Genomic DNA, 22,757 nt, shown 5'->3' on the forward strand with positions numbered 1-22,757 from the left:
GTCATTTTGATTTGTGTGCATTTTTAAACCCTGCTGTGATCATTCAAGAAAAAAAAGAGATTCACGTTCCTTTTGCAAAAGGTAGCTACATAGTTTCAATGATTGGACCGCTAAGAAAGACTGCTTAATTAACCCCAAGCTCTGGAGCACTCCATATTAATCAGTCTCCTTTTTCAGTACCACCTCTTGCTTTCCCAGAATGTGCATTTACTTCTTCTTCATATATTTGACTTTCAGTATTTTCAGGTATAATATATGGAACAAAACTGCAGAATGTGATAGGGTAACAAGTAAAAATGCCAGATTGTCACTTTCACTCTATGACACAGCTAATCAGAAGCATCTATCCACAGTTACTGTGGATTCTTAAGACTTCAAAATTTTCCTTCTCTTTGCTACAAAATGTAAAATGCCAAAGAGTTATATAGCTTATCAGATCCACTGCACAAAATGTATCTTCCCTTACATAGTCCGTCTGCTCTGATGTTATTGACATAATAGATGAGGACTAGCCAAAAGATGGTCACTGCAAATAGTGTTTTGAGTAAAGGGCTGCTTAATATTGCTGCTACAGAAACACTGAGGATGGAAGCTTTAAATCTTTTAGGTCTCTACATCTCATATAATTAGTACAGATAATGACACATGGCATATTTGAAGGTACATAGGGTTTTCCTGATAGGAAGCTAAGAAGATAAAGACTAGTCGCAGTGATTTCATATCAGTTTTATCTAATATATGTTCATAATCTAGTGCAAGATGAAGAAGTCTAAAAAAAGAGGGAGACTTCAGATTTTTCATTCCTGCATCTGACATTTAAAGCCTTTGAATTCTTCAGAGTCCCCTAACCATCTCTACATTAACTTGAATTAGAAGACTCTCAAATGCTTCTTCTTGTTCTAGATGGCACAATGAATGTTTCTTTCCTAGCAGCAAAGTCCTAAGCGCACCCCTGTCTTGCCTGTGATTTAGTCACCCTGCCTGGGAATCAGGTAGATAGCTCCCCACCCTCTGGACATCTTGGGGTAGAGGAGCACCTCACTGCGCTGCATTCCCTGATCCTAACTCAAGGCATGAACATGCCAGCTTGAGCTTGGACCTGTCAAGAGACCTTCACAGCAATCTTGAGGCTGTGTTTGACCCTGGTAATGGTCTCCAGGCCTGCTTCTAGCCTGGACTCACTGACTGAATTTCCCAGATTGCTCTCAGACGAGGTACTCTAAGGAGCCCCTGGGGGCCTGTGTTGCCTGACCCCCAAGCAGCTACTTGCACATCAGCACTTGTAGGGCTGTGACCTTCTTAGTGCCATCTCAAAGGTCCAGTTAGAGTAAAACTAAGATCTAGTAATAGTAATAGTAACTACATATGACAAGCTCTAGAGCTGTCTCCAAAATTAGGAACATTTCTTTTAGGTCAGAAAGAGGTTTATTATACATATAAGGGCTACTCCAAAAGTAACACCTCTTATTTTATTATGTTGGTTCACAACATCAGAAGCAGATGTTAGTGATAAGGTAGTGAGGGTTGAACCTTCCTGACAATAGCTTGTTACATTTTGTTTCTGTGTAACGGATGGCAGCAGAGGGACAGTCTAACAAAATGGAGCCTGGAAGAGGGAATGAAGCAAAGGTACGGAACTGAATTCATTCATGAGGAAAAAATGGCACCCATTGACATTCATCAATGCTTGATGAACATTTATGGAGACCAAATAGTGGATGTCAGCACAGTGTGGTGGTGTATGATGCATTTCAGCAGTGCAGACAGCAACAGTGTGTTGCTTCCTCTGGTACAGATTTTTACAGGTGCAGCATGCAGGTCCTTGTTAATCACTGGCAAAAAATGCATAGCTAATGATGGTGACTATTTTGAAAATAGTGGGTTTTTAAACAGAGTTTGCTGTGTTATATAATGTTATTGTGTTCTTTGTATTTGTTGTATATTCCATGGAAATAAATAGGAGGAATTACTTTCAGAGAGATAACATACAAAGAATTTGTTCTTCATTTACTGTACATAAATGCTGAGACTAGAAAAATGCATTTAATGTACTTAATGATGGCAGAGGATAACAGTCTCCTCACAGGCTGTTGAACTAAAATGTAGTAGTAACACATCTATATCTTGAAACATGGGGTTATTTATGAATCAGCAATATATTTCTTATTTTAAAATGTGCAACTGGAAATGATTCCTTCTTCTTCCCATTCCTCCATTTCTCCCTATTCTCTCTTTTCTCACCAAATTATTTTAATTCTATAAGAACTAACCACAGATTTCAGTTTCTAACACCAAAAGAATTACTTCTGTACTTTCATCCTGAGAAATAACTGCTTCAGACAAAAATGAATAAAGCTAACTGAAAAGTGCAAATAAAAAATTCATCAATTTGCAGAAGACAAAAAAAAAGCAAATTTATTGAAATTTTTGGTTAAATCGCTTCAGAAATGCAAGAAGGAAAAAATAATATAGTTATTTTATAATTATGATGTAGAGTGGGATTTTAAAAGGCACAAATGTTTTTTACCATCCAAGAACTATTGTGAATTAGCAGAATTTGGGCACTGTCTTGCTTTCCTTAAATGAAACCTGATTAACTGGTTTTGTGCTAAAAGAATATAAACTCAAAATCCAAGCAAACAGAGACCATTTTAAAATTTTTGTAGTTGCCATGTCTGTTTCAAATCTGTATCATGATGCTGAAAAATAATCAGAAATGAAAACATGATATCTACCAGTGTATACTGTTGCTATGCTTTGAATGGTAGCATCTAATTGATTATTTTGCAAAAAGAAAACTATTTACTATCAAAAAGTCATATTCTTCAAAATTGTTACATTAGGAAACAATTTACGTATAATTCAAAGTACATATTAAATGTTAAATTTGATTCTTGCAGAAATCCCTCTAATTTTACAATTCCTTGAATATTCAATTTTTTAGTGTTTTAAAAGATTTGGATTTATGTTTTTCCCAGCTTGAACCCTGAAGACCAACTCATGGAAAAAGAAAAAAAGCCCTTGGCTTTAAACACTACTTGCCCTCTTCTTGTCTCCTTGCCCTTGTCTTAACTTTAACTATAACTGGAAGATATATATCACCATTAAAAGGAGTCACAGAAGTACCTGATGCCAATCAATACCTGATGTCTTCTTATATCAGTTGCTGTATGGCATCAATCAATAAGCAAAGCAGATAGGTATAAGTTCTAAGCACAAATCCCTAACCCTAACCTTATTTTATAGTTAAAAGACTCATCAGTAGAAGAGCAGAGAACATAAATCCTTGGCTTCAGCTAGCAACAGCATTCTTCGTGATATAAACTGTTATCTTTTCGCATTTCTTTCTTCTAGATAAAGCTTTTAGTTTTATCATATCCTGTTGTTGCTGTTGCTGTTTTGTATTTTGGCCATGAAGACATAGAAATTGCTTCATTTACATGCGTATGACATCTTTCTGATATTTCGTAAGCATTTCACTCAAAGAGATCTCTCCCACATTTCAGGTCGTATTAGTTTAACGCCTCCATTGAAATCCTATGTTTACACTTATTCTTCAGTAGTAAACTAATAGTTTCCCTATGAATCAGTTTCCCTGAGAAATCCTAACAACATATTTTTAGATTTTTTTCTTCTTGGTGCCATTACTGCCATTCTTTCTTAGAAAACAACAGCAACAAAAACAAAACAATTCATTTAATTGCATCAAACACCACAATCATTCTTCTCTCTAAACTGAATTTATTAAAAAATAGACATGGTTTTATAGCTAATAATAAACCTTCTCTTCAATGAAGGTGGCCTGTGTTATGTGGGAGACCAAATCAAATGATCATACTCACCTTTTATGAGCTTAAAACCTGACTGCAAAATGCTCTCCAAAATGCCGAGATCATTGTAGGTGGCCTTGTAAAATCACATTTTATGTTTTGATAAAACAAACTGAAAATCCAGTTGAGGATAGGCTTCATAATTGTTGCACCTGACACAATGCTTCCTCCTTCAGATTAAATGACAGTCATAAGATGCAAAGTTATGGAGGAGTGACATCTGGCTCCTTGGCAGATCCCTCAGGCAACTGTGCTAATGACTTTGGAGATGGTTGTGTATTTTTAATAGAGAGAAGTTTTTTGCCTGAATTGTATTACCCTCTTACTTTTAGATATTTTTTCCTTCTTGTCCTTTAGCTCACACTGGCATCACTCAACCACTCACAACACTGACTTATAAGCCTTTTCTTGCATTTCCGTCTGCTATAGTATATCTTTTCATCGGTTGATTAGTTTGTTTTTTCCTTTTTTTTTTTTTCCCAGAAAGATATGTGTGTACTTTGCTATCTATTATCACGGAGCTTCAAAAGACTTTTGGGGAAATTGGGAGTTTATTTATATTTTATGTCCAACAAAACTGCTTTACAAATCATTATGAAAGAAATGCACACTTAAGGAGTAATTACACTTAGAATTGAGAACTACACCTCAAACTTACTGTAAAAAGCAACCATTTCAATTATAAAAATTAAAAAGAGAAAATTATTTTAATATTTCTCAGCAGGTGAGTATGTATGAAACTAAGTCTATGGGCAAGCATATGAAATGCAACATTTCTAAATTACAAGTAAACATTCATAATCAGGCCAAAATATTTGTTAAAATTAATAGGGAATGGAAAATATTCTTTTTTTCAGGCATGATATTATAAAACTTCTGTAGTCTTCTAAAATGTTAATCTTGCAAGATATTTGAAATCCTGTACTCTGAAACAAGAATTTCACTCCTTAACCTTCCTATTTATCATTGTACCTGACTATATAGAACCCCAAAATATTGATTGAATCCATTGATTTCTTGGAAAAAAATGCTAAGTCCCTTTCTGAGATCTCATCAATGTATGAGAATCATCAGTATGACAGAAGAGACACCTGTTTTGATATTTTCAGCCATTAGGTTTGAAGCATTTTAACTTTTCCCTGATTGTATATAATACATTTCAAACGTAGCCAGTTAGTGCAAAATAATTTAACCTTTAGGTTTCAGTAGCATCTTCTGTGCTGGTTGTGAGGTAACAGACCTTCAGAAGCCACCCAGAAGCAAGTGCAGCAGAGCACCTAAGTAGTAAGCAGTAGAAATAGTGTGCAGCCTAGGGCTTCCTACAGCACCCAAGAATGTGAGAAGATAGCTGTACCTTGTCTTTGATCTAGAAGTTCTATGGAATTAGAAACCTAGCTATGCCCTGATTCTATTTTCTAGAAACTATATGACAGTGATGTACTTCAGGCATGTTTCTTTCTGAACATGAACTAACGAATTCTGTCCTTTGATGGCAGAAAGGATGCAGCATCTTTATGTCAGCTAGGATTTACACCATCTAGGATTTCACCTACACCAAGAAAATAGACAGCAGTGTAAGTCAAGCCAATAAGTTTAGTGTATGAAGAAAACAATTACATCTGACCCTTAAAAAGAAAGCCAGATACCATTCTATGATTCTTATCTATTATTCTATGATTACAGGGCTTTCCTTAAATATTCTAAGGTACACAGATAATACAGTTCATAGGTTGTGTTTTGGTTATGTTTTTGCCTTTGTCTCCTCAGGAGTTATTATAGCCTTCATTTACTTCAGAAAGTACTGTGTATGTGATTCTAACTTGTCGCTGAAACACTCCTGTAATACAGTTATATTTAACTGAGAGTGACTGAAAAACATGCAATTTGTGTATATTTTTTCATTTTGATGTGAATTTTAATGTGTCAATATAGTCAAAATATTGATGCAAACTATAGCTAGAACTTTAAAAAAAGTAAATATCTAAGTTAGAAGAAACTCAATACAAAATATGAAATCATCAGTGATGAAAATATAATTGTCTCCCAAGCCATCTCAACAACTGCTCATGTAAAAAAAAAAAAAAAAAAAAAAAAAAAAGTGCCATCCTAGAAATGTATCTATTTCTATTGGCCAAGGCTTTGAGAATGTTTTGAAAATTCAGAACTGTTTTTCCTCTTTTTTCAAGTCAAAATAAGCACTGTATAAATATTGCTATCAACATGGTCACCTATGGATTAGTCTCAGAAACAGTGGAAACTATTTTTTAAATGTTGTCGGTCTCTTGTGTCTTGCTAAACACAAAGCTTCAGCCCTATTAAGAAATCAGTGCTGCTAGTAAAGGTGCGAACAGATGTTTTATCTCCACATTTTGTGCATAAATGCAAGTACTCTGATGTAAACTGATCAAACCATAGAAACAAATCATTTAAAATTTGTGCAGTGATTAATAATAGAAGCCAGTAATCAAATCTCCCTGCCACCAGCACATCTGTTACAGAGAGTTTCTAGTTTGCCCTATTATGCAAATGTGCAATAAAACAAATACATTACCTGATTTAACAGCTGGTTGAAAAACATTATTTTTAGGTGATTTTTCTTAATGTATTGTTTTTACCATTGATAGCTGCTTGATGTAGACTAATTCAATTATGTTTATGTAGAGGTTCACAGAACTTGGGAGAAAAAAAAATTACTCTTCTCAAGAACTGCTGTAGAATTTGGAAGATATTTATAACTCCACAGACATACAGAGTTTCTGGATGAACAAAGTATGCAGAAAAGAGTTTTCCTTGAGTCCAACTCACAAATTTTCTCATATTTCAACACTAATACTGTCATTTACTAGTGACACCAGGACCCTGAAAGGACTTTGATTCACCACTGCTCATCAAAACGAATTAGATCTCAAAAAAATCTCTTTGATAGGTTCATGAACTGAGAAGAAAGCATCAGTACAGAATTGCCTTCCATTTAAGGTATGTTTAGATTATAATGTGCATTTATGCACACATGAGTTGAGTACTACAATGTCAGAACTTCAAGATTTTTAAAGTGAGCAATGATTGATTTCTCCTTTTTTTCCTCTCTCAGGGGAATATGACAGGTTGAGTGAAAGTTCTGGTTCTTTATTTTTCACCTCCAGCACAAATTCAAACAACTAAGATCACTTTTACTTTTGCAGAATGGAAGAGAAAATAAAGATAACAGATGTAAAATGTGCCCCTAAGACAGAACTCACTTCTGAAAATGTTCATTTTTCTACTACAACCATATGTTTTTCTCCTGAAATTCTGTATATTGAATTGTATATTTTAAAAATCTGTGCTATAAAATGAGACAAATATTAATTTCAAAGAACCATAATCTTTCAGCTCCCTGGGTTATCAAATATCCAGCTTTGCCAGCAAAATATATTGATCTGGCGGGATGCATTTAAATACAGTCATCTCAGAGCTGAATGGGTTGGTTTATCAATTGCATTCAAAAATTACCAAAAAAACATATTTTAACTGAAATTTGAATGTCCTATTGAGAGACGATACTAATATACAAGATGCATATTTAAGTAATCCTACAGCCAAGGAGATACAACATCTACCTTTTAAGGAGATGAAATGTAAATCAATATATCTACCATTCTCAGGAACTATTTAAAAAAGTGGTGAAAAGACTTGTTTCTCTATGAAAAAAAGAAAGAGAGGTCAGTATTAGGGAAGCATATGGTACACAGTCCTTATTCCTTTTTTTTTTCTTTTTGCCATTTTGTATGCATATGTCAACAGTTTACGGGCATTCGGCCCGGTTCCGTGACGAAGGGGACAGGGGATCCACGGACCCATGCCCCAGGAAAAGCGATAAGTGAAAAAAAGGGTAAGGAGATGGGTCTGAAAGCAAAAACAGTGGCAACAATCTGAGGAGAAACAAACTAATTTACTAAATAAGGTATAAGAATGCAAAACAACACACTATAATATAATTACAATTTAAGCTGATAAATCCAATACAGCAAGAGAGAATATCCCAAAATCAAGGTAGGCCTTACTCTACTACCAACGGTAAGATGGCTGGGGAGCAAGGTGCTGCTGCCAGGACAAGAGACGGGTGGAAAGAAAGGGTGAGGTCTCGTGATCTGCAAGTTTTTATCTTTTCCCTCTGGCCGGAAATGGTAACAGAGGAGCAAAGTACCATGGGGAATGTAGTAGTCCTTCTCTTCTGAGAACCAGGTACATACACTACATGATGTTATGATGCGGAATACCAATAACCGAAAAATCATAAAACCATGACAGCATAGCAGAAAAGTTAACTTGTTTGAAAGAGATCACTAAAGAAGACATCAAAGTTGTTGTAAAAAATTCTAGAAATTCACCAAGAATTCATTAACAGAGTTACTGAGAATTTTGTACTTGTTCAAATTCCAACTCCTTGGTCACAAAGCCAGGTTTGAAAAATAACAGGAACAGAATTCCCTTAATTCCTTGACTACCTTGGTTTTGGTCAAGTTAAAAATCAAAAATAAAGTCTTTCTAGCAGTATTATTTGTAAAGTTCCAAATCAAATAAAAGTAAAGAATATAAGAAAAGGATTAAGCATTTCCAAATTATCTTTAAGATTTATTTATTTCCTTATTTTTGACATGGTGTGTAAAGATATAATATACCTCTTTTTATGAGAAGAAAGTGGGAAACAAATGGAGCAAAAATTCTTCTTGAAAAGGGCAGAAATTATATGGCCCCTACAGAACTATTTACTATATGAAAACAGGCATCTAGTGCCATTTTAGAAGCCTTAGCACATTTAGTCACATTGTACAGGATAGATATGTACAGGACACAAATCAGCCATACACCCTTTGGAAGAGTCAACTGAATAGAATATATTCGGTCATCTGAAATTATATTAGTTTGTAGTATTACTTAAATTGTTCCCTAGCAATCTTATACTGGATAAATCATGGAAAATTTTACATGACTCCTAAGTTCCCTTTCTACCTTCTCGATCCTCATTTTCCAGATTACCAAACCATTAAAAGGGTGTTCACAGTGAAAAAAAAAAGCTGTAAAAATACCAAATAAACACACATGGTTTTCCATATTTTAATGTACAGCTTAATGGAATATGCTGGGGAAAATGTACATTATCCAGTTTTTCCTGATCATTTCTCTGAACTCCTTAAACCACTTTGGCTGGTCCCTGCATTCTTATGTGTGTTTCGGAAAAGAGAAGTATCTAATAGATGTGAAAGTAGCCAATTACATTATTTTATCTCAATTATGTTATCTTGTAATTATTTAATGAATATTAAGAAAATCACATGACTTGGAGACAGTGCTTTTCACTGCTCAGAATTTTTAGCTCTTTGAACAAAAAGTGACTTATATTAGCAAACCTTTGGTGTATAAGCAGTTAGAAGGAAATTTCTCAGCATCAGATCTAAGGAATTCATCTGTATTTGAGTCTTTTTTAAAAAGAGAATAGTTATGGTCATATTCTAGGACAAGAACATCAGAAGGAAGATAAGTGGCCTGTGTGCTCTTACATCCTGATGGTTTGACATCTCTAAAGTGGTGAGGAAAGATCATTTATAACACTAGGGAAAGCCTGGACAGTCTTCAGGGAAATGTTTATGTATGAACTAGGGAATGATCCAATTCAATAGAAAAATGACAAGTGCAGTTCCCACACTGTTGCATGTATATGAGGTTTTCATAACACAACTTTCTTTCATCAATAATTTGCAAATATTTAGTAAGCTACATAAGCAATCAACAGACTAACAATAATCATTCATGCAAAGGCATACACAACACCTGCTAAAAACACATCTTCTGTTTGTAATTCAGTAAACTAGCAGGAACTGTGTAACAAGAAAGAGAGAATAAAGTCAATATTTTTGTGTTATGATAAAAAAAAAAGAAGAATGGGAAAAAAAAAGTGCATTTGCAGTGATCAAGTACAGAAAAAAAAGATCTCTGAATTAAAATCTTAATACAGAATTAAGGGGAATAAAAATAAGTGACTTGATCAGTGAACAGAATTATCCTGATAAGATCGATGGAATTACCGATAATGAATGAATGATCTGAAGTTACAGATGCAGCAAAAATTATGTATTTAAAACACAAAGTGTGTAACCAAGAGGGCACTGAGATGATAAAAATGGCCACAGAAGCCCATGGTAATAGAAATTCTACAGCAACTCAGTAAAAATGAAATATGGTGCTATGAAATCAGTAGATTAGTGAGAGAGTTGAATACTGTTCAACTGCCCACACACAAACCATCCCCCTCCTCCCTAACCTCAGCAGTTCACAGATGTCAGTCAGCTACTTTATATGCCCTCTATATAATTCATTAAAAAAATACAAAATTGATTTAATTTTTTTCTGGTAATATAGCAGAAATATGGATGTGTTGCCCAGCTAAAAGTCACAAAACTAACTGTCCCGTCTTGTATCTGTATTTTATAAAATGATTTAATTGAAGTGCTATAACTTGTCTTGTTTCTTATTATTTAGACTTTAAATCAGGAAGATTTACTGTAACCTGGACTTCTGTCTCTCACTGATGTCTGCAAGTTTGCAAGGAAAAAATGAGTTATCTTCATCTCCATAAGATATGCACTAAAAACTGCAAGATCTGTTTTATATTATTACCTAATTGCAGCTCAGTGCATGACATACAATCAGAAGTATGCTAATTTTTTCCCACAAAGGAAACAATCAAGGTCATTTCTTTATTCTGTCTTTTATATAAATTTTACTGACATCTTCAAATGCCTACAACCTTTTGCTGTAAAGCACCTTATTGTGAAGAAAACTGAATCCTGTAGAGAAGCTGTATGTTTGTCTAGTGCTAAACATCTTGTTGTTTCTTGACGGTAGAAAAGGTATCAGGTCTGTAGAACTCAATCACACCAGTATTTAACATTACACACCATTACTGGCTGCTAGCCATAAGATACAGCAAGATGAAATATGTAGGTCTCTCCAAAAGTAATGCCTCCTTTTTATTTCCATGAAAACTACAACAGGTAGAAATAACACAATGACCTTATTTGACAGAGCAAATTCTCAGGTAAAAAAACACTATTTTTCAATATAGTCACCACCATTAGTATGTATTTTTGCCAGTGATGAACAAGAGCCTGCATAATGCACTTGCAAAAATGTGCATGGTGTCCAGAATAAGGCTTGTATTTCTCTTCTCTGTCACCACTGCTGAAACACACAAATACCTGCCTCACTGTGCTCACATCCACTGTTTAGTCTCCAGAAACTTTCAGTAAGCACTGATGAGTGTCAACGTGTGCAATTTTTTCTGCATGGAGGCATTCAGTTACACACCTTTGCTTCATATGTACTTCAATGTCAGACACCATTTTGTCAGACTGCCCTCTTCTACCATCTGTTGCACAGCAACAAAATGTAAGGAAATATTGGTGGGAAGGTACAACCTCTGCTGTCATAGCACCAACATCTGTCTCTAACAACATGGGCCAATGTAATAAAATAGGAGGCATGCAGGCTTTTGCACGTGGCTGGTGAAAATGCATAACTAATGGTGGTGACTGTGTTGGAAAATAGTGTGTTTGCCATTGAGAATTTGCTCGGTTAAACTGGGTCATTTTGGTTTTTGTATCTGCTGTAGTTTCCATGGAAATAAATAGGAGGCATTACTTTCGGACCGACCTACGTAGTTACCTACTTGGATCTAAGTCAACTAACGTCAATATAAACCCTGAGAATGGCTTAATTTTATGACTGTAACACCACTGGAAGAAGCATAAACTACCTTTCCACTGTGTTTAGTACACATACACAGAGCAGAGACTTCAAATTTTGAAGTCTCTATGTACCTCTTTACGGCTTTATAGAATTGTATTCATTTATTTTCTTTAAAAATAGATTGTGTTTCATGTGAATCATGTGGCATTTCCTTTGATTAAATCACTTTCCTTAATGTTTATACTCAGTCACTTTCAATCATGTATTTTTAGAAAGCGCATCTTACCTTTCTCTGGACTGATTAATTTGAAAAAAAAACACCACCACCACCACCAAAAACAACAACAACAACAAACAGTTCTAAGTTTCAGCTCTTGTCAAAATAGTTCCTCATCCTTGAGAAATACTGTTATGGACAAATCAAAGATTACAGGCAGGGCACTAGAACTGTATTTCTGTCTTTCTTATAATAAGCAGTAAAAACAATGCATGTCTTCCCTGTTTCCATTACGGTAAAGTTGAGAGAGGAAGATTATAGAGATTTGTGTCATATATACATAGTACATGTAAGATAAAAGTCCATAACAGGAAATATATAGCTGGCTTGGAAGGTCTGATATTGATACAAGAATCAGACACTTTTTTCCTTCTGTTTAAGTAAGTTCACAACAAATATATATATTATTTAATACAAAAGTTTTATTGGTCCATGAGACTAACGGTTGAATGGTTACATGCAACTGACCAATTCCTGGCATCAGAGAAAAATATTTTCTGTCAATACAAAAAATTCTTCCCTTTTAATGGAAGAATTGTATTAAGTATGCAGACTTTTTTCTTTTCTGATAAAAAAAGAGACCTGATTAGTTGATTTATTGCTAATGTCATAGATAATTGTACTATCCAACAACATCATAGTTAATCTAAAAATTAAATAAAAGTAAATATAAAATCACAACAAAAACACTATCATCTTCTGTACTTAAACATATGAATTCAAAATTAAAAATTTAGCAGAAGGAATTGAGGACATGATTTCAATTAGAAGATAGGAGGAGAATTTATGCTCCTTTTAAAACTTTGATTGAAAGACAGAACTCACTGAATTACTGTGTTGCTCTTCATTGTCCTCCCATTAATGCAGATTTATAAAAGAAACTTGCCCAGAAAAACATAACCTACTAGAAGCATTACAGGTTAGAATGCATCATAGATTTTCAGTGTCTTCATCTTGTTACTCATGCTTTTGGAATCTTTTCTTGGATACATGCAGAGCCTTATTGTTCAGTAGCTTCTGTGTACTTCACTCTCAAAAAAAGTTTGAACGTTACCCATTTAATCCCAACAGTAACTTAAGGTGAACAGCAAGGTAAGACTGTATGTAAGAAGTGAACCATCAAAATCAGAATAAATTACAAACGTAATTACCCTGTTCTGTCCTTTCTGAATTGACATCTCATCTCTGTGGAAATTCAGGTGGAATTCAACCATAAATTCGGTTCAGCATATCTAGTAGGTTACCTCAGGTGAACTTTAACTTACTGGGTTCTGTTTTTCAGGTATACCGACATCTTTCTAAAGAAACCTGAAGTCATTTTCTAAAGAGAAATTTTGCATTACTTATTGAGTACTGAATATTTGACTTCATAGTGCTCCCATTTCATAAGCTTGGACTCTAGAGAATATGGAATGCATCTCACCTGAAAAAGGTCCTTGTGACTCATTCTGTTTTAGAGCTGAGAGAATACTGATCATCCATTAAGCAGGTTTAGTGTGTCCAATACTATCCTCAAGGTGGAGATAAGAAAACATGCGGGGCAGGAACAATAAAACTATGTAATATTCTAATATTAATCACATATCTACTGTCCATATTTATAATATTGCTCTCAGTGGATGTTGGTTTTCTTTGTCCTGAAGTATCACTCGGGGGTATGGTACCGTAATTCACTGGAGAGTATTTGGTTGCTTTAGACTTCTATTTAAATTTGGTACTGATTAATAAAAAATTAAGTCTTACAACTGAGATTATGGAAAGCATTGTTATTGTTTTCATACAATACTGAAATTGAAGCTAAACTGACAAAGGGACCTTACTCCAGTACACGGTATTTTTGTGGAAAGATAAATACAATTGCATTTCATTTCACCAACAAAGCTCTTGAAATGTTGTGTTATTCTGTTGATACATCTGTGTTTTAGGGTTTATCTATTCATTCTGAATAAGATACTGTGAGTGCAATTAAGGGTCACGCATCTAGTATGAAGAGTCGAGGATAAAGGAATTAATTGCATATTCTTCTTTCCCTGGGGCTGTAAATTGGCTTGCGGGATACTATTTACTGGAATACCGCAGTATGTTGGAATACAACATACAAAGTAGCTATAGCTGTGCTTCACTAGACAGCAGAAAGTCAGATTCACAGAAAAAACATCCATCCATCCATAAAAGTACAGGACATTTATGATCAGAACAGGGATTTACAGAAGTTTTCAGTGTTTGAACATTGCCTAACATTAAAGTTAAATTGAACTCAGCTCTCCAACTGATATTCTGCTTATTCTGGTATTTTATTTCTACTACTACTCTACCAGTTATTTGCAATGAACTTGCATGTTAGAATATTTTATAGGAATTTTGAAATTATTTCCTTCTTCTTTTCCTTCAGTTCATTTTGAATTTTTTGAATATTTTCTAGCATGTAAAATATCATCAGATCTGATCCACTATGAATTAACATCCTCTGGAGTTAAAATTTATATATAAAGCATGGTTTACAGCCATTATGGAGTTCACTAGCTACGAAAAGCATGCGGCATTAATTTAAAAAACCAGTTGGAATGAGATTATGGTAGACTGTATAGACATCACTAGAGGGAGTCATGACCACACAAACCAAATTGGAACTTTGCATAAACATTCTACTAAGCTGAAGTCTGGCCCCAGACTTTGAAATTTCTGCTCTATTATACAATAGTCGCCTGTGGGGATTTCTCATTTTTTCTCTTTTCTGAAGAACTGGAGAGGGAAATGCAGAAATGCATCTGCCATAAAGTTTATTTTTTAAAAAGCATATAAAAAAGGAGTTACATTAATAGAATGCACTAATTTCATCGGTAGCTCAAACAGCTTGTTGGGAAATCTCAAAGAGATAGTCGGGGATTTTCAAGGACGCAGATTTCCCAGCATCTCTGAGCAACATGTTCAGCCAAAATCCCAGTGAAGAAGGTGTTTCCTCTTATGCTCAGACAGAATCTCCTGTATATCAGTTGGCATCCACTGCCTCTTGTTCTATTACAGGACACCAATGAAAAGAGCATGGCTCTGTCTTCTTGACATCCTCTCTTCAGGTATAGTCTGTGGACCATGTTTCTCTTGTACTGGAGTGTCTGAACTGGACACTCAAGATATGGTTTCACATATAATCTCAGTCATAGAAAGTATCGGTGACTGTATAATAAAGTTACGTATTCCTGAAGAAACTAAGATTAGAAACCTGATACACAGCAACAGATGTATAGACAGTGACAAAATGGAACAATATCATCACAAAAATCAAGCTCATTTTTGTACTCTGAAGAAATAGATGGCATCATTTTTCTGCATTCCTGAAACCACTGCAACTAAAACCATAGCATATCTTTCTATCACCCTATCACCAAACTATAATGCCATTCTTTCTTTTTTTTTTTTTTTTTTTTTTTTTTAATATACCTCCTATTTGGGACAATTGTGTGACTAAGATGTGTTTTTACTACAGCCTGGGTCTTCCCCATTCTCCAGCTTCACTACTATTTTTTACATGTTTGGGCTGACAGCAACAAAGCAAACCCTTGCCATTGGCTTTAAATGGCTAATGGCTTTACTACTACTGTGCTCACCTAGTTGTAGTTTTCTGTACAGTGCAGGTGCCTAGGGTGATGCTTAACAAAGTTGAATCACAGAATCATGGAATATCCCAAGCTGGAAGTGACTTGTAAGGATCATCTAGTCCAGCTCCTGGCTCCACACAGGACCACCCAAAAATCAGATCATATGAGTGAGAATGTTTGAGGTAATGGCCCGCATTTGAAATGCCACTAGAGGTAACCTACAAGAGAAAGACCTCAGTAGAAACCCCATGTCATATATTCAATTAATATATATGTATGATCTGTAGATTGGTGGTTGCTATTCATTCGAAGTGAATATTGTGTTTCTCTTAAGCCTATTTTAATAGCACAGGTTTTTTAGCAGTTACAGGCTAACCAAGTAGTTCAGAAAGAAAGAATTAAAAAGACAAGTTGAGAAAGAATTTAGAATGCCCCTTTAATTCCTTACTACACATCCATATGTCACTGTTCCTAAATCAGTGACTTTATCCCACTCACCCTCTTTTTGCCAGTTGCCAACAATCAATCAAAAACTAAGCATAGAATATCATCTGTCTGATTTGACCAGCTTCTCAGTTACTCAAATGCTGATAACTAAAGGGAGGTAGAACTATCAAAAAAACGCTACAAGCAACTCACAAACTAAAAGTTGTTATTAAACATTCAACATTTTTGAAAAATCAAAATCGTCTCTTAATTGTGTTAATAAAATTATTGACAATAAAAGAGTTCACCCATTTAGCTACATAATATATCTTCATCCAGTGATTTTCTAAAAACCTTTATTGTGTTCTTCTGAAGGTTACAAAGAAGATGGCTTCTGTGTCTTCATAAATCTTTTTTTAAGGGCTTTGAGAATTTTTTTTTGTCTTAGTTTTCCTTTCCCACACATACCCTCTTTTTCCCTTCTAAATGCTCTTCATATGGCAGTAAAATGTTAGTGTTGCTCTTCTTTCAACTGTGTTACTTCGCTGCTTATTACTTCAAAGTTTAACAGGAGAGTTTTAAAGTGCCCTCACAGAGAGCCCTCAACGAGCAGCTTGCAGAACTTCTTTGAATAATTCATCAGACTCAATCTTACAGAGTGACTAATGTGCTAATTATACAGAAGAGTCATTTATAAGGTTGGCTTGGGTGCTCAGTGCTAAACATCATTATAAAATATTCACATGGTATTTGGGAATTTTCTGAAAATTGCAGATACGATAGTCATCCACAAAGACGTATAGTTTCCTGAGCACTACAGTCCTATTTCAGTGAAAAGATTTATCAGAAAGTCAGTATCAAGCCCCACTTCTCGGAGAGGTAAAATCTGCTATGCTTATTTGTTAGAAATAACCTCCTTTTGCATGAAGCAAAGCTAATTAAAAATAGCTCATCAAATTGAAAGCCTCCCATAGTCACAATGCACTACTTAATTTATTCTCAAATCTGAACCCAATGTTATATGATGAATCATCTTTTAGGAGTCTTTATTAATTCTCTTTATGAAACTTCTGTGTGAAACACAAAATTTCACTATACATGTTTGGTCATAATATTTAATCACCAACTATATACTTCAATTATTTTTTTACATTAGGAGAGAGGAAGCAGTTGATTCATACCAGAAAGTGGAGCCTCATGGAAAAAAAAAGAAAAAAAAAAAAAAAGTATACTGTTTTTGTTACCAGGGTAGCTGAAGTTCTGTCATCAAACATAATACAACAGAGTGAACAATAATGAATGAAAACAGCCCAGTAGCACAGCTAGAAAGGCTACAGTTCCAGAGTTGAGATCTAAACACAGTTTTGAAGGCAAACAAAATATGGGGGCATCTAAAACACATATGACATCTTGCTAGGAATGCTTTTGTTGTTGTTATTTTTGTTTTTTTAATATCCAAGCTTCATTTCATAAGCAACGGAGAAAAAAACACTTTTGTTTTGTTTTGTTTTAAATACTATATTAAAGTAAACTTGATAGCTATAATCTTCCAGACTAAGCCACGCTTTCACCAGTTACTATTTTATATCATTTCTTTCACATGCTTCTCAAAAGTAACTGTCTCATACTGTCTCATACTGAACAGTATTTTGGTCAGACTGAACACTGCATTGTCTCATCACTGTTTCCTCCTTGTCTTCTCTTTTCTCTCCCAACAACACAAGTATCTCAAAAGTACCTCTGGGTACCAAGCCAGTCATGACCAGTCCCAAACACCCAAGACATTTCAAGTGTGTTCATGATGTTAAAGACCACTGGACTCAGAAAAATATTATTTTTGACTGTCTCCTTGGGGATCTCCTTATCCCAGGAACCAACCGTGTACTTTTTCTTTTCCTTGCAAAAACTGCTATACTTCATTCACTTCATGTTTCTTTCCACTTAGGACAAATATTTTTGCATACATATCTTTTTTTTATTTTTTTTTCACAGTCTTCTTCCAGAGGTCAATGCTTGTTCAAGTATATGAACATATCTGTCATTAGCCTGCTGTCTGAACAATGACCATGACTTCAGGCTGCTCCTCCACTCCCAGCAGGAGATCTGTCATACTTGATGAACAAAAAGCCTCATGAGGTTCTTCATATCCTGCTGCTCATATTATTTTGAATTCTTCTGTTACCAAAGCATTTTTCTTCTTTATGGTTTAAAACCTGAAATAACTATTCTAGAGTGTGACTATTTTTCAATGTACCTCTCTGTCATATGTCTCATTTTTCTTACTCTCAACTGGTTTAGAGATATGAACAGTTATGTGAATAGTAAATGGGCTTAAGTAGAAAATAGATGCCAGCAGGAGAAACAGCATAAGATTCTCCTGGGTATATATGGACAAAAGGGAAAAAAAAAAAAAGGAAAATTAAAAACCCATGTTCACAAGAAACAGTTTTAGGAGACTAGAGAGTAGGCTGGTTATGTACAATGAATAGTACGGCACTTTTACATTTGGTAACTGATACAGCTGAATGCAGTGAACAGAGTCCTAAACCTATGAAAATTAAACCGAACTGGAAAATGTTAAAAATCAGCAGTGAGACTTCGGACAAGAATGATTTTTCAGTTATATGATTTTTACCTAATATTTCTGAGTGATTCTCTTCCATGGATTCAAGAGTGATCTACCTTTTTTGAAACAAATGTTCGTTAGTAACCACAATCTGTTTCCAGTGACTCTGATTGTTTCCACACTTCTAGATACAATTGTTGAAAATAATTTAGAATGGACTAAACAGTATCTGTTGGAAAGTATTACCAGCCAGACAAATTTCCATATTTCTATGTGGTTAATTTATTTTTTTAAGTTAAACTTTACCATTCAAAGTAGAAAAGGTTTATTCCCAGATATTCTAGACTCTTAAAAGTGTGAGGTAATTCGATAACTGGTAATTTTTCACCCTGGTAGATCAATATCTCAAAATCAGTGAATTTCAATGGATTTTTACTTTATCCAGAGGTATACAGTTACAATAGCTAAGGTGTCACACTGTTGATTTTTTTTTGAAAATATATTTCATCTGGTTTCTGGCTGCATGTGAGACTCATTACCTAGAAAACCTCTAGGCGTTTTTGTGTGTTTAAAATAGTGATACACAGGTAAAAGTAACAGTACTATTATATTTGTTGGTCTGCCAGTGAGGTTTATTGGTTTCAGCAGCTTATTTTTGAAGGCAATCTCGGGGACAGGTTTCATCAGTTGAGTGCATCTAGAAAATATTCTCAGTTAATGAACTGCCATAATATCTTTTTTCCTCAGCTAAATATTTAGCCCCACTTCTGTAGTGATCTTTCACCAGGGAGAATTCCCAGAAGAATGTAAAATTTTTTGTAAATGAGTTACGTGTTTTTCAGAATTCACAAGGATTTTCAAGGAGAGGGGAAAGTTTCACAGGAGATTTTTCTGTATTTCACTGTTCTCATGCTCCTTTGTGAAATTTTTGTGCAATGAGAGGATAACATACAATCAAATTAGAAAATATACTTTCCACATTACAGGTTCAAACATAAAATGAGAAACACACAGCATCCTGGAAAGTAATGTGTTCCTCTATTCCTGCTCTGACAATGATTGGGAAGAATGTTTAGCGCACGTGAAGAGTATGAAGTGATAAAACCTGAGAAAATATTTTAAACAAAAGGCTATTATATGCTTAACAAATATACTCCTACCTTTTCATATCTATATTCAAAACTACTGGCCCATTTCTTATTAGGGAATGAATGTGCTACATTTTTTTTTCCCTTGGGATCCTGGATGCAGCTTCTGTGTGTTCTAAACTCCAGACTGGGGAGACTCTGCAATCCTGTGAGCTGGTGTAACTTATATCTGTGGTGTTAAGTCAATGTGGGTCTCAGAAGATTTTTTCTTTTAGCAATGTATCTATGTACAGAAATCAACAAATGCAATGGTATTCATGCGTATGTTATACTTCTAAGGATATAAAGTTTATTGGCTGAAAATAAAGCCAAATATATTCTGAAATGCTAGTATCTGTATCTCCTGATTTCATTGATTCTTTTACTATTTACCAGTTCTCCAGTAATCTCTCCTTCTACCCACCCATCTTTCCCGCTCTCTTCCCTTACAATACCTATGGAGGTTTCTTTAAGAGGTTATTATATTATTGTATTTGCAGATTTCATTCATTAATTTATATTTGTGTACTTTTAATGTTTCTTTGAATTACTTCTTTTAGATGTTGTTGAGGATATCCACAGTTAACACAGGAAAACAGATCAATAGGTTCCATACAAAAAGTATTCAAGATTATTATGACGCTGTGACAGCATAAGCATTCGTATTGTTTTTTCAAAGTGGCAGGAACCGAGACTATAAAAGTAAAAATGAGGAGCTACAGTCTTATATACTTACTGTGATGGACCTGCCTCTCAGGAAGCTGCAAAAGCTGGTGGCTTTCCTTGGGCTGGGTTTGAGGAGCCTTCAGGGGCTCCACACAGGACAGCTGGACCGGGGCTTTTCAGAATCAAAAGCTGTTCCCACTGTCCCAGCCAGGAAACTAGCAGCCACAGGGGCTGCACCGTCTTCAGGTACAATGCACCTCCCTAGGGACAGAGTCAGGCTGAGGGTAGGCTGACACATGATCCCACAGTTGGGCCTGTCTCAACAAGCCCATGGCTGGACAGGGCAGAAGTGTAGGGAGCTGGAGCATGTCCCCACTGTAACCTGTCTGGGGCAGGGACTGACCTATTGTCCTGGCCTCTGGAAGGAGTGGAGGGGATCCTCAGGGGCTGATAGTGATATTAGTACTGTGCTATTCTCTGATTTAAGTCAGAAAATCTTACAACAAATAAAATTAATTAGTTGAAGAATTGGTGTAGTGCACCCAAATGGAATATAATTAGACCAATATTAATAAATGTTAAGAAATCTTAAAATTTACTCAGTAAATAATGGCTATTGAAGTAATTTTATATGTAAAACAATCAAAACCTACCAACAAATCACAAAGTATTACCTTCAGCAGCTTTTTAGTAGGAAAAAAAAATGAAATCTTTCAATTTTCTTCAGATTTGACCAGTTCAACTACAAATGAAAATAATAATCAGATTTTGTGTAAGCACAGAGAACTCTGGTTTGCAAACACAACCTCCAAGCTGCTGCTTGGATCACAAGGATCACAGCTGATGCAGTGACTTGGAGCAGTGATCTGTCTTGTTTTAGATACTGTGCTTTCACCTGGAAACTGGTACTAGCTGGTTCACGGAAGATTTGTGATCCTCTGCAGAAGGCAACAAAGAAACTTGTTTCCTGAGAGATTTAGTTTACAACCTAATATGATCTAGGATTGAGATGTGAAAATTACTTGTGTTGAAGTGAGCTGGTCCCAATTTTAATCTCCACTCATGCCAGAGTCTGGCATGAATATCTAAATCAAGAGTAGTATGCTTGCTCAATGATCTGCTCTTTCTCTGGAACAAATGAGATAAAAATGCTCTAACTTAGATGAAAAGGAGACTACCTAAGTTAAAAGAAATGATCGTGGTTCTGGATGAAGCATGCTCATCCAGAAGTTTTTCTCCCCCAATTTCTGCTTTGTGCATGCCTTTCATCTGATTGCCAATTAGGTAAATGTGTGTTATTTTAATTCCAGGATTTACCACGCATTCTGGACAAATTAAGTTTACAACTGAAAATTATTCATTCTTATGAAAAAGAATAATGAATGTAAGGTTATAGAGAGGAGGTGATTACACTAAAACATAGAATTTTTCAACATTTTATATTTTCCTGGAGGACTATTTTAATTTTTATCTATCTTTCTATCTATTTATTTCAAACATGAGTATATTTTATGAATTGCTGGTAGATGAGATGTGGTAACTAACTACTGCATGGCAATAATTTGTGTGCAGCAAGAGAAGAAAACCTCAGATTTTCTATCAGAAAAAAGTGATTTTTTTTCCCCCTAATTCATTTTATGACTAATTCTTCCCCATATGCTTTAATTTTTGTATGATTTAGCTTATTCTGAAGAAATCTAATGCAAAGCAAAATCAAGAACAAACATAAAAACAACACCCCACTTCATTACAGCCCCCCCTCTGTATTTTTCCATTTATAAAAAAATTATATCACTCATGAAAAAAAATATTACATGACATACTGTTTTTACTGAAGACTCTTCCCAGGTATGATCGGTGTCCAGCAAACATGGTCAGCAAAATACCACCAGATATTCATTGCTTGTCAACTAATGCTTTATGTTCAATATATTACCATATTTTTGTGATGGCAAATAGACACTCTTCCTGCCACGAACTTCTACTATATAGTAATCTTACTGTATTTGTTTTTAACTGTTAAGCAGTGTACAAAACTGGCATATGTCTCACTAGATTATAAATTCTACAAAGCTGTTAACATTTTGTGAAGTATTATAATGTACTCTTGACTGATCTTTTATTACCAAAGGCCTCAGTCAGCCATTGAAGACTGAGACTGGCAGACTATTTAGCGTCCCCTAAGTATAACTTTGAGACAGCAGGAGCTAGAGCTTTCTGTAATTATACTCCCTGATTGTGGAATCTGCTCCCTATTGAGACTGGAAGAGCAGCATCTGTTGTGACATTTAGGTTAAAATTAAAGACGCACACAAGTTTGTTGATGCATTTAACTGTGGGGAATCATTTTAATTAATATTTGTAAGTAGTTTTCATAATTAAAAAAAAACATAAAAATGAAGATGTGCAAAGGACTTTATGTTGTTTTGTTAAGAGATTGTTTCAAATTGCTAGTTATGATTTGTCCACAAATGAAAGGAAAAGGAAAAGTAATCAACACAACTGAGACAGAATACAGAAGCCAGTCTGCATTCTTAGAAA

At 34.9% G+C, this 22,757-nt stretch overlaps 1 long non-coding RNA gene across 3 annotated transcripts in view; it reads right to left on the minus strand.

The window, feature by feature from the left end:
- Positions 1-20,648, minus strand: part of LOC110401720 — a 56,314-nt gene extending 35,666 nt beyond the window's left edge. For all 3 annotated transcript variants that reach the window (XR_002440556.1, XR_002440557.1, XR_002440555.1), the window contains exon 1: positions 20,287-20,648. This is a non-coding gene — a long non-coding RNA (uncharacterized LOC110401720). The remainder of the gene's footprint in view (positions 1-20,286) is intronic.

The sequence above is a fragment of the Numida meleagris genome, chromosome 6 (genome assembly GCF_002078875.1).
Source record: "Numida meleagris isolate 19003 breed g44 Domestic line chromosome 6, NumMel1.0, whole genome shotgun sequence".
NCBI lineage: Eukaryota > Metazoa > Chordata > Aves > Galliformes > Numididae > Numida > Numida meleagris.